The following is a 12,701-nucleotide window of genomic DNA, read 5'->3' on the forward strand; positions in this document are numbered from 1 at the left end:
TTCCAAAGTCTAGGCTCACTAAGGGCCATAGGAAGTCTTGTTATAAACTTGAACGCAAACTTACCATTCATAAATACGTTACTTTCTTTCTATTTTGATCTAACTCCTGGTGTCCACAACTGTTAAGACTCATGAGATGGAAGAATGGAGATGAAATCATTGAATGAACATCATCAAACCTCCAACATACGTATATCAGAAATAGGGTTTAGGTAAGACATCTAACCAGTCCAAAGAGATTGCCTTAGCTTCACCATTCCATAATGCAGTGAGTCATTCTTTCTTTATGCCTCCATAAAAGGCTCCCATTTTCATTCTTTTTTACAGTGAAATAGAATTTTATTTCATCAGATGTTTATTTTGCTCCAACCATGAAGCTACCACAATGAATATAAAGATGAATATGATATATTCTCTTTCATCAGAAAACATCCTATAAGTGAAGGAGACAAAGATGTAAACAATACAGCATATCCTAATAGTTAGAATTATAATGTGAAATGTCCTAGATACAACTCTTACCAGCACTGTAGCATTGGACAAGTTAATTAACCTCTTTAGAATTCCATTTTATCACCTGATAAATTAATATAATATATCCCTTTTATGATAAGGTTAGAAATAATAAATATTGTTAAATAGCAACAATAATAATGACACTGTCTTGTGGAATTTGAGAGCTTTCTAAGGAGGTACCTGGGTTGCCAGCCCACAAGTCTTTTAACCATCATATACACAGAACCAGGCACAAGATTATACATAGATTTAGGTTTTCTGATTTTTTTAAGAGATAAGGAATTTGATTCTTAAAATTACTTAATAAAAATTCCTAACATAAAAGTGCCTGCAAGGAATGGAATTTTGGTCAGGAATAGATACAAAGAAATAGGCTTTGAATATTTTGAAAAAGTAGCTGTCATTTATCATGGTAGAAAAAATGTCAAGTGTAGAGAAGGCATAGGTGTTGAAAATCTCTATTGTTGGGGTTTAAGACCTAAAATCAAGACTCAATACGACATGTTGCCTTGACATCTCATGAGATGACCTTATCACAAGTTTTTCTCCTCCCTTTGTTCCCATGAATAAGATTCCTTGACCAAATAACCTTCTCATTCAAAGGGACTAGGCACACTTTCTGTTTATAACCAAGTACTTGGTTTCTGTTCCCTGCCAGCCTGTAGAATGATTCAAACAAGCCAATCACATCCTCCCATAGGAAAAAGGACCACCCCACTCTCTTGATACTGCAAGATGTGTCTCTCACAACCCCTGCTTATTCACTGAATTTTCAATTGTAACTTCCACATGGTCCTCCTCCCTGGGGCCATGGGTAGGTGTGACTAACAAACTGCTGTGAGCTTCTCTGTCCAGTGCTGGGTGTGGTGTGTTTGTCCATCTCCACGACTCTCAGGTGGAAATCCTTCCTTATAAACAGGGTGCCTGGGAAACAGTTAACACAATTGTTCTCTGATGGCTTTATGTGTGTGCATTTCGTATCATTACCTGCCTTCAAGAAAATATTTTTTTAATTCAACGTGTGCTTGATTAAAAAGAATACCTTAACATTATTTGGAATAAGTCAGACAAATTGAGAAGTAGAAACTGAGACTTCAAAAATTACCACATGAATGCCCTTTATTGAAATTAAACCTGTTTGACTACGTGAATCCAAATAAATGCATTTTCAAATATCAGATATATTAATGTGTTGCCAATAAAAACACCTTTTTCATTAAAATGTTTGAAAATATTTTCAAATGCCTGGATCAATTACAACTAAAACAAAGTAACATATTTTCTAAATTATAAATTATTTCACATAGTATCATGCAAAATTCAGTTTCCGGTTGTTAACTGATCACTCTAAGGAAACAAAAATCTACATTTCTAGACCTGAAGTTTGAGGGTTTTCTTTCCCAAACATAAAGTGGTGGTGGACATATCCTTCCTAGTTTAGCATTCTACTGATCACCAACATCTGATCTAAATGAATGGTTCATCTGAAATTTTCAAGGACAAGTGACTCTCATTACATTAAGACAATGTCTGTAAGATGAAGAGGGTTTCATCTTACAGGTGCTGTTCCTAAACACCTTGTAATTCCTTTAGGTAATCTTTGCTTCGAAGATAATGCCAGATAGAGTCCATGAGGCTCTAAACCAACCAATTTAACAAAAACAAAGCTAGGAATGAAAATAGAATCTGAAAGTAAGGGGAGTAACACAGTCTGACTCCATCCCTGACAGTGGCCCTCCATATTAGCAGGAAGGCACCTATCTGACTACGTGCAACCATCATGTTATGATGACTCTAGAAGAGGCATGCCTCCATTTTGTGCTTAGAATCATTAGAGAAATGCAAATGAAAACCACAGTGAGATAGCATCTCACACCAGTCAGAATGGTGATTATTAAAAAGTCAAGAAACAACAGATGCTGGTGAGGTTCTGGAGAAATGGGAAAGCTTTTACACTGTTAGTGGGAGTGTAAATCAGTTCAACCATTGTGGAAGACAATGTGACAATTCCTCAAAGACCTAAAACCAGAAATACCATTTGACCCAGCAATCCCATTAATGGGTATATACCCAAAGGAATATAAATCATTCTATTACAAAGATACATGCACGTGTATGTTCTTGTAGCACTGTTCACAATAGCAAAGACATGGGATCAACCCAAATGCCCATCAGTGATAGACTAGATAAACAAAACGTGGTACGTATACACCATGGAGTACTATGCAGCCATAAAGAGGAATGAGATCATGTCCTTTGCAAGGACATGGATGGAGCTGGAAGCCATTATCTTTGGCAAACTAATGTAGGAACAGAAAACCAAACACCGCATGTTCTCACTCATAAGTGGGAGCTGAACAACAAGAGCACGTGGTCACAGAGAGGGGAACAACACACACTGGGGCCTATCAGGGGGTGGAGGGCAGTGAGAGAGCATTAGGAAAAATAGGTAATGCATTCTGGCCTTAATACTTAGGTGATGGGTTGAGAGGTGCAGCAAACCACCACGGCACACATTTACTATGCAACAAACCTGCACACCCTGCATATGTACCCTGGAGCTTAAAAATAAAAATTTTAAAAAGGTAAGAATCAGTGGTGGCTGTCACACCTTTAACATGGTTTGAGTCAAGCAAAATTGTAGGTGTAAAAAGTTTGGGCATCTTCACCAGCTTCTGGTGCAAAACCACATAGTATTTCCTTTCTTTATTTATTTTAAAAGATTCAAGTCTCAATCCCACTGATTGTCAGAAGACACTGCTTTTCTCTGTAGTTCTCCTCCTCTGATACGTTCAAAGCATCAGTGGGTGTTTTTTCAATTCAAAGAAGGAATCTATACTTAACATTGTCATCGACCCCTTCCTGCTCTTCTGGACAATTCATAGAACTACCTCAAGGGAAGATGGTCTCTAATTGTCATGGTTCATTATCAGAAACAAGTTATTCTGACCTTAGATGTTGAGACATTCTAACCTCTGCTGGGAAGCTGTGTTTGCTGCCCTGACATTTCTCTCTTCTTTTTCTGGAAGTGGGTGGACAAAATTCTTCCCACCTCACTACTATGCTCCATCAGGGAATGACTTACGACAGAAATAATAATAAAATTGCCCCCACGATCCACTTGTTGTGGAAGGTTGTCTTTCATCGTGGTGGAGAGGCAATTTGTCTTTTTGGGACATGGGACCTTTCTTGTAAATGTCCCTGAAATCTCAGGTTTGTTCACTCCTAATTCAAACACTGGTAACCCCTTATCTGGAGAATACCTGTCTCATCGGGGCACTGCCTTTACACCTGGACTTTGGGTGTTCTAGATGAGAATGTACATAGAACAGGTCTTTTAATAACACTGTTTTGTTCAACATCACTTCATTATGACATCGATGAGAAAAAAATAGATTCCCCATCTAGGTGGGGCTTGCATGTTCTTCCCAAGTCTATATGGGTTTCTCCAGGTACTTTTGTTTCTCCCACACCCCACAGCTGTGCACCTTAGTTTCACTGGTGTGCTACACTGTCCCAGTCTGAGTGAGTGTGGCTGTGTATGTGAGTGTACCTTGCAATGGGATGGCCTCCTGTCCTGGGCTGGTTCATGCCTTTCATCCTGAGCTTCTGGGACAGGCTCCGGCCACATGTGACCCTGAAATGAATAATGGGATAAATAATTATCTTACTTAGGCTTATTATTTTTTAAAATGTATATTAGCTTACATTTATTTCAGTGTTTTGAGTCTTTATTTAGAAGTTTAATGATTGATGTTTTTGTGGTCAGAAATATACTGTAGAAACTTAACTCTTATTCATATTAATTAGTATATGCTACAATTGGTTTTGTTACATGTTGTTTCAGTTAACATCACAGTTTCCGAGAACCTATTGCTGATGTTAAGTGAGGGCTTATTGTGCTTCAGAAGGAATTGTCAGAGTTCTTTCCCTTCCCAGTGAAAACATGAACCAATCAACAAATTCTTAAAGGACCTTAGACATGGAAATCAGTTAGCTTCAACTTGAAAGCCCTGACTGTCTCAAACAAGGGATACTTAATTCAACTTCATGTCTTTGGGGGAGGGACATTCATTCTTTAGTGCTCTGCTCATGCCCTCATGCCCAGATCTCAGTGACAACATCCCAAGGTTATGCAGCCTGCATTGGAACAACCCAAGAAATCTGTCAGCATCTGGAAGGATCCCCAGAGGAAGCATGGGATGAACTGGTAGAGAAGATGACTGTCCCCAGAAGGACTCAGCACCAGCATCTCTTAATTCCCATCTTCCTAAAAGCCATTGACTCAATTCAGAAAGAATGGTCCTCCTCCAACTCTGTCTGTCATTTTATCATGAAAACCTAAAATCAAATCTTATTTGCTTATAGAAATTTGCTAGAACATTTTAATTCTATCAACTAAAAACATGACACTCTTTTAAATATGTTTCACATACAGACAATGCATTCCAATAAAAAGTATCTTCTTTGCACTCTTTCTATTTTTTGGCTCCAGTTAGACTATACACTATCGAAGTCCAGAAAGCCCAACCTTTCATTTTCAGTCTTCTTGTCTGTGGAACCTACTATATTAAATGCATTAACCTACTGACCTTTGGTACATATTGATTGAATCAAATTAAATTGAAGGACAGCCTCTCTCCGTGTGAGATTTTAGAATTAAAAGCACAGAGTTTACATAGTGAACTTGGGGACCTATTTCCAGGGACTCAAGCTTCCGTTTGAGAAAAGTGAATTTTATTCCCAATGGGATAAGCAACTGAATAGCTTTACTCATTCAGTGCAAATGAAGGGATGTGAAACACAGGAGAGCAATCACTCATTGCTGAGCTCTGGGTCAACCAGGTTGCAAGGATGTTGTCACTGCAAACCTTATTCCATTAAGGCTTGGAGATTATTGGGGATCAGCACATCTCCTTGCATATGGATTATGGCCATATCTTCCTCAGCATGTACAAGACTTAAGCTATTATCTATGCCCCCAAATCCACACCCCCATCCTTTGCCCTACATTATCTCACTGTTGGCTGATATTTACTCTAGACCGTCCTCACTGCTCGCGCATTCTAGTCCCTCCCTCCATGCTCAAATCTCAGTATGTGACAACAGTTCAGGGTCTTCCCACTGTCAACAAGATGGCCAGTGTCATGACTCATAGATCCCACCCTCCCCATAACCAGGGATCGTCTACCTCCTCAGTCTCATTTCCATTTTCTTGCCTACATACAAGTTACATGCAGCTCCAGGTCATTCCTGTAATGCAGTAGGTCCCTCACACTGCTCTGCATTTCCCTGTGCTGATTCATTGGATAGGACGCCTGCCCCTGATTATCTGCCAATCACCTGCTCATCTTTACAACCACACAGAAATCACCTTCAAGAGGGCCCCTGTCCTACGCTCCCCAGGCAGAAGAGGCACTCGGCTCACAGAGTCCTTTCTAGACTCCTCTTGCCATCATGCTTAAGGCATGGCCTTACACCTTCAGTGGACATTGCGTTCATTGCTTCTCTTTTCCATTTTAGGACACGGCAGGCTTTCTAAAGTCATCTTCTTAGATGCCCCAGATTTTCTCTTCAGCTTTAATTCTATCAGTGACTGCTTATTGTTTAGATCATATATGCCTCACCAGCCAATGTTCTCCTAATATTGATCTCTGTCATCTATTGATTAGGGAGGGCAAGTCATGGAACCTCTTTGAATTCTGGTTTTTTCACCTCCAAAATGAACTTACTATTATCACTTAAAATATTAGAGTGAAAATAGAAAAAAATAACTTTAATAAATTGTCTACCACAATGTTTTGTGATCGTAAATGCTCAACATAGCATTAGGTTATTTAGCAAATATTCAGTTTATACTCTAGGCCAAGCAATGCAAAATATTAAGAAAAATCAGACCCAACCCGTGACCTCATTGAGTATACAACTAACTGGAAGAGATAGACAATAGTTACATTATTATAGCTGCACACACACACACACACACACACACACACACAGCTGTAAGAGAAATACCATCTTAGAAGAGGAGCTTTGTCTTATAGAAATTATAATAAGGGTCATTCCTGACCCGAGTGTAGGGTCAGGAAAGGCTTCCTCAGGAACCCGATGGCTGAAGAATAAACAAAACAGCTGGAATTAATAGAACATTCTCCTTTTTTCTCTTCTGTTCTGATTCCCACTTCTTAGGAAGCTAAAGAGGCACAGGTGTGTGCACACACACATGCACACACACACCCCTTATGCCCAGTCCTCTACACCAGCTTTGTCCAATAGAACTTCCTGTGGTGATGGAAATGTTCTATATCTGCACTGACCAACACAGTAACCACTAACTCTTTGTGGCTACTGAGTTCTTAAAATGCAACTGATGAGACTTCAGAACTGAAATTTTTATTTTATTTATTTTAGTTAATTTAAGTGTAAACATAAAGAGCCACATGCATCTGGAGGCTACTGCATTGGAAAGTGAAGTTCTAGACTCTATTTCCTTTCCAAATCTCAGACTCAGCTTGATTCATGATGGGACTAACACACACTAACTCCAGGCTGTTTTGCGGAAACAGGATGTTAGAAAGGCATCTTGGTACCTTTTATTCTGAGTGAAAGTGACATACACTGACTCAAATCAACTCTAACTGATTCATTTGTCTGGGACAAGTTGCCCAGAACTCACCCTCAAGACTTCTCACTAAGAATAACAAATATGCCGTCATGTTTCCCATTAAACAAGCATTAAAAACTAACTAGTTCTTCCCTTTTCCTATGTCACTATACACAGGAATTCACTCAGTTAACATCCAGTGATGATTTTCCATGTACAAGATGCTGGGATCGACATTCATAAAGAAAATGAAGAAGAAGATGTCCCTGTCCTCAAAGAGCTTTAACGTTGGGAGGGACAAGGATGAGCAATTAAATCAGAGCTTGGGTGGGGCCAGTTGGGAGGACTCACTGGGGATGGCTACATGAAATCAGTTACAGAAGACGAAGCAGCCCGTTCCAATCACTGACAGGGATTGTGGTGTAGGCACTCACTAGTTTCCAGGATTTGCCTATGGGATTAGGCCCCACCTCCTGTGGTGGTCACTGGTCCCATTATGCATCACGGGCTGCCTTCCTGCACTTTCCTCACTCCGCCACTCTTACAAAACTACTTCATGCCTCACCTTCCACATACACCACTGACATGCAAACCTGTGTCTTAGGGCATGCTTCTAAGGGAATCTAACAAAGAGTTAAGAAATGGTAATCACTAAACATGCAGTTTCATGGGTGGACAAATATTCAAGCAGTAGTAACATATGATTGTTTTTATTTCTTTGTTTTCTCATTTATCATGTTAGGACATTTAAAGAACAGCAATGTATCATCAATAAATAAAAGGATTTCTTTGAAGGACATATAATTGTTTATCCCTTCCAAAATGCACAAAAAAGGAAAAGATGAAAATTACACACTATTAGTAGAGGAGAAAATAATTTTCAAGAGGACATTATCTGCTTTTGTCCTTGTTTTTCCCATCTCACTGTGGAACAATAAGAACTCTGTCACAGATGGGCATATGTCCCTTGGACTGTGCTTAGGAAGTATTGAAATAGAAAAATAAAGAGGGATGGAATGCAGTGGAGGAAATAAGGAAAATAATAAGGCAGCCTATGGAGGTCTTTTGACTTGAAAGGAAATGAATGCTCTAAGGGTTATCAGGAGCTTCGGTGACTACAGGGTGAGATGTGTGCTGGGTGTGCGGTATATATTCTCTCTTTCCTGTATCAGAAGAAGGCCTGGATTGGGGTGGTGGTGATAGAACTTGAGAGAAGAGGGTGAGTCCAAGAGATGTTTCAGAAGCAAAAGGCTGATCTATTGCAGAGAGAAAAGTAGAAGGATGAGTCCAGGATGATTCCCAAGTCTCTGTTTTGGGTGAGGGATGCATAATAGTGTTGTTGTACAGAATCTATTATACAAGAGAAGAAAGTTTAGAAGAAAAGATAAGGAATGCCTGGGGAACTATCAGATTGAAATATTTTTTTCCGTAGAGAATTCGTGTGTGTGTGTGTGTGTGTGTGTGGTGTGTTTCTGCAGAGAGAAAGAGATAAATTGGAGTCTTCTCTAGAACATTGGTCCTCAGTTCTTATCCAGAAGCCATTTTGCCCCTCTAGGGATGTTTGGGAATACGTGGAGATGTTTCCATTGGAGAGGGTGCTACTGGCGTCTAGTAGGACATGGGTAGAAGCCAAGGATGTGTAACAAATAATTCTACAGTGTCAAATGTCAATAGTGCAGAGAGTGAGAAAGTTTGTTCTACCAGTAACATGAGACAAATGAAAGAACACCAATTGTCAGATAAGACAGACCTGGATTGGGACCTCAGCTCTAACACTTACTTGCTGTGTGACCTGGAGAATGAGATTTGTTATCCTGGAGACCCAGTTTCTATATATGGGAAAATGAGATGACACCATTGCTGCAAATGCTACATGAAATCATGTACAAGAAATTGTTGGATGCATATAGGTGCTTAGAAAATGCTTCATTTCTTTTCCTTATATTTAAAACCCATGAATGATCAATAAAGTAGGTCCTAGATGTATTAATAGCTTCTATTTCCCATACTGTGACAGGGCTATTTCCTTATCCATGTATAAGTTTTTCTAGCAGAGAAAGACTACAGTAAAGCTGAGGTGGAATTCCTCCGAATCCCCATGGCTTCCCTTGAATACATATTTCCCTCTCATGGTGTCAACTGTCAGTGCATTCGTTGCATTATATGTTTATTTCCTCAAGTCTAGATGATAAGCTCCTGGAGGCTAGAGACTATAGTGTATTCAACTTGTATCTTCATCACTTTTCCTAATGTCTGGGATGTGGTAGATATCCAGTAAATATTTATTAATGAAGAATTAGCTATGAATAGCTGAATTAATTTCACGTAAACTATTACAAAAAGCACTCCACCTTGTTCTCTCCTTGAACCCATCCCATTTTATTATCTTAATTTCATACCTCATTTTCATACCTTACAAATTAAGTAGTATTTTGTGTTTTAATATTTCAAATTTAATGTTTCGAAGTTGGCTTTATTTGCTTTCTCCACCAAGCTTTTTCCTAAATGAATCATCTGTTTATATTCATAAAAGGGCCTCTTCCCCATCATTTAGAGTTTTTTTGTTTGTTTGTTTGTTTTGTTTTTTTGAGATGGAGTCCCGCTCTGTTGCCCAGGCTGGAGTGCAATGGCAGTGACACGATCTCAGCTCACTGCAGCCTCTACCTCCCAGGTTCAAGCAATTCTCCTGGCTCAGCCTCCCGAGTAGCTGGGATTACAGGTGCCCACCATGACACCTGGCTAATCTTTGTAAGTTTTGTTTTGTTTTGTTTTGTTTTGTTTTAGTAGAGACAGGGTTCCGTCATGTTGGCCAAGCTAGTCTCAAACTCCTGACCTCAGGTGATACATCCGCCTTGGCGTCCCAAAGTTCTGGGATTACAGGCACAAGCCACTTCGCCCAGCCTCCCATCATTTAGATTTGAAACTTTATAGTAATCTTTGACTCCTTCCTTTTGGTGGCAGCTGTATCTAAACAGCCACAGAGGTCCATGAGGATACTGTCCATGCAGTCTCATCAAGGTAAATGATGCTCCTTCCACCCTCGCTGGCTTCACTACAGCCCATGAGTTTAAACACGAGCTCCAGCACAACGGTACCAGTCTCTATAAGAGATGATGACTTCTGGGAAAAGTTTGGTCTCAGCATCCTGCCCAAGACCCCTCATGATCTGTCCCCATCTTAACATTTTCAACCCTCAAATTCCCTTCCTCTCATGTGCAAGCCCTTCTCTCCAAACAATCTGCTCACTCTCACATTTACTATCCTTCGATTCTGTTTCTCTGCATCTACACTTGGAGAATGATGGTCTGGTCAACAATTACCAGTGATGACCATCCCTCTATTGTTATGTTACCTGACCATTAAGCAGCATTTGAAAGACTGACAATTTCTTCCTATTTAAAACATTTTAAGATGCTCTTGCTTTTTTCCTTTACTTCATTCGCTGAAGGTTCCCAGTCTCCACTGGTAGAGTAGCCTCCTCCTTTCAGCTTCTACAAGGCGGTGGGCACAGAGTTCAGTCCAGTCCCCCAGCCCTCTTATTACTAACTCTTTTGAGATTACTTCATTCACTCCCTTGGTTTTAGGGGTTATCTGTTTATAAGAGTCAGTGTGGTAGAAACTGCTGATTATCTACTCAGTAGCCAAGCCCTCTTTTATTTATATCAGAATCCTGATTTTATTAAGGATGGCAATATATCCAGATTTTTCTGTTTCAGAGCATCCCTTGCAGATAGGCACAACCTATAGGAAATAAAAGAAAGAAAAAGTAGAAGTTGTTGGATTGAGTCTCCAGGGAAGCCTTTTTTCATTTCTTACACTTCTTCCTGGGCATAACTCCTACCTGAAACACAGGTAAGAGGGCTAGAGTTCCAGAAACCATCTCTGATCACGAAGCCAGCTTCAGTGACTAAACCACTTAACACGATTTATAGAGAAGAAAGATAAAGTGAGCTTTAGTCCTTGGTAATACTGAACCACTAAGTCAGCTCAAGACTTCCTACCTTTGGGCATTAATGTGAGATAATTGTAAACTCCTCTTTTGTTTAAATGATCGTTATTTTCATCTCTGTTACTATCAGTCCATGATAATTTCTAACTGACAGACACAACCAGTTTTAGATCTACATTTCTAAACTCCATTTAGAATTACCAACTTTTACATAAAAGTCCTAATCAATGTTCAATATACCTCTCAGAAAAAAATATAGATAAAATGAAACTCATGTTTTCTTCTGGAAGACATGCTCCATCTGCAGTCTTCCCCGTATGGGTAAATTATTCCATCTACCCTGCCTCTCTGGATAACTGCTCCAGGGTTATTCTTGATTCTTTGCTTTTGTTCATCTTCTTCAAATCATTTCTACCCACAAGCCATCGCACATCATTCCTTGTCCAAGCTCATCCCATATCTATTGATTTTTCTTTGTTGTCACTTGCACAGTCTAGTACAAGTCATCACTCTCTTTTCCTGACTGCCATGACAGCCTCTTCACTGATGTCCTTGTTTCCACCTCTCCTTGTTGACAATCCAATCTCTATGCAGCAGCCAGAGCAATTTTAACAAAGAAATGCCTTTATACAATCCCTCTGCTGAAAACCCTTCAGGGACCTTCTACTGTAGTCAGAACCACACAGCCCGAACTGAGATACCTCCCTCTGGTATGTACCTTAGACCTCATCCCAAACCACTCGCCCTCTGCTCTGCCTCCACTGCACTGCCTTTATTGTGAAAGCTGGGGCACTAAAATTCTTTCTCAGCACGTGTCATTGTATTGGCGCTAGCCATGCACCCTTCCAGGAATGCTTCTTCCCCAATCTGCGTGTGCACCCAGCTCCTACTTTATAACCAGAACTAAGCTGGAAAGTTAACTTCTCCGTGAAGCCTCCCTGATCACTTACTCAAAACTGCCGCCAATCACTTCCTATCTCATCACTTTATTGTAATTCTCTGCACACCATTCATTATTTTATATCATTTTTCCTTTTAATTTATTTAGCTTATTTAATGTCTTTCTTTCCCACATTAAATGTAAGCTGCCTCAGAGCAGGGACCTTTTCTCTCCCATTTGCTTGTGTATCCCTAGGTCCTAGAACAGGGATAGCAAACTAATGGTACCACACAAAATGTTTGTTGTGTGAGTAAAGGAATGAGAAAATGTATCTCTGGTTACTTCGGCCCTTCTGCCTTTAAAATCCCTCACTCTCCTTTCTATATCAGTAGTTAAATGGGCTCATCTCTCAAGTTCTATCTCTCCAGCTAGATTTCAAGCCTTTTGAGGAGAATATCCTGCACTTATTTGTACCCCCAAGTATCTCACGCAGTATCAAAAGTCAGCACCCAAGTCAGCAATGCAGGGGAACAGACCTCACCATTGTCCAGAATCCAACATGCCTGCTTTTCTCCTGTTTCTCTGATCTTCATGTTCTGGTCTGTGTGCTCAGATTGACCTCTCTTATTCCACGTAAAATTCTCCTGCTTGTACTTCAAAACTCATTTTAAATATCAGCAAAACCTCTCCTCACCACTTCAGCAAAGCAATCACTGACTTCTTTGATTCAAATGGCATTTTCACATTCCCTT

This window comes from Macaca mulatta, chromosome 8, assembly GCF_049350105.2.
Source record: "Macaca mulatta isolate MMU2019108-1 chromosome 8, T2T-MMU8v2.0, whole genome shotgun sequence".
Lineage (NCBI taxonomy): Eukaryota > Metazoa > Chordata > Mammalia > Primates > Cercopithecidae > Macaca > Macaca mulatta.